General features: G+C 32.8%; 1 non-coding gene across 1 annotated transcript; it reads right to left on the bottom strand.

The window, feature by feature from the left end:
- Window positions 1–257: 257 nt before the first annotated feature.
- On the bottom strand, window positions 258–360 carry LOC118001665. Its single transcript, XR_004676774.1, has one exon. It is a non-coding gene; the product is annotated as a U6 spliceosomal RNA (small nuclear RNA).
- Window positions 361–653: the final 293 nt, after the last annotated feature.

Raw genomic sequence — 653 nt, 5'->3', positions numbered from 1 at the left:
CAGCAACGTATGAATGATCCAGTTTCATGACATCCTCAGCAGTGTTTAGCGTTATCACTATTTTTAAGTATAGCTATTCTGATAGGTGCTTAGTTATATCTCATTATTTTTTGTTGTGGTTCAGTTTGGGTTTTGGTTTTTTGCTTGTTTGTTTGTGAGGAATTAAGGGCTTGAAGCTGGAATGGCCCTCAATTGGGTAAGTTACTTTGCTTATTGGATCCTCAATTTTTCCATCTGTAAGCATTAGAAAAAGAAGACAAAATATAGAACATTTCACAAATTTGTGTATCTTCCTTGTGCAGAAGCCATGCTAATCTCCTCTGTATCATTCCAATTTTACTATATATGCTGCCAAAGCAAGAACTTTCATTGTAGTTTAAATTTGCATTTCCCTAACAGCTAATGATGTGGAATAACTTTTCATTTGTTTATACAACATCTGTATATCCTCTTAGGTGAAATGTTGTTCATCTCTTTTGCTTCTTTTCTAATTGGATTGTCTCTGTTTGTCTTCTTTGATTTCTTTCAATGGCTTTTTGTAGTAAGTTTCTGTGTATAGATCCTAAACAATGTTTTATTTTATTTTATTTGCATTGACTGTTAATGGTATTGTGTGTTTAATTTTGGTGTCCTTGGGCTCATTGTTATATAGT

Source organism: Mirounga leonina, unplaced genomic scaffold, assembly GCF_011800145.1.
Source record: "Mirounga leonina isolate KUSES-001 unplaced genomic scaffold, KU_Mleo_1.0 Mir_53, whole genome shotgun sequence".
Taxonomy (NCBI): Eukaryota; Metazoa; Chordata; class Mammalia; order Carnivora; family Phocidae; genus Mirounga; species Mirounga leonina.
This window is presented reverse-complemented; position numbering and strand designations above follow the sequence as displayed.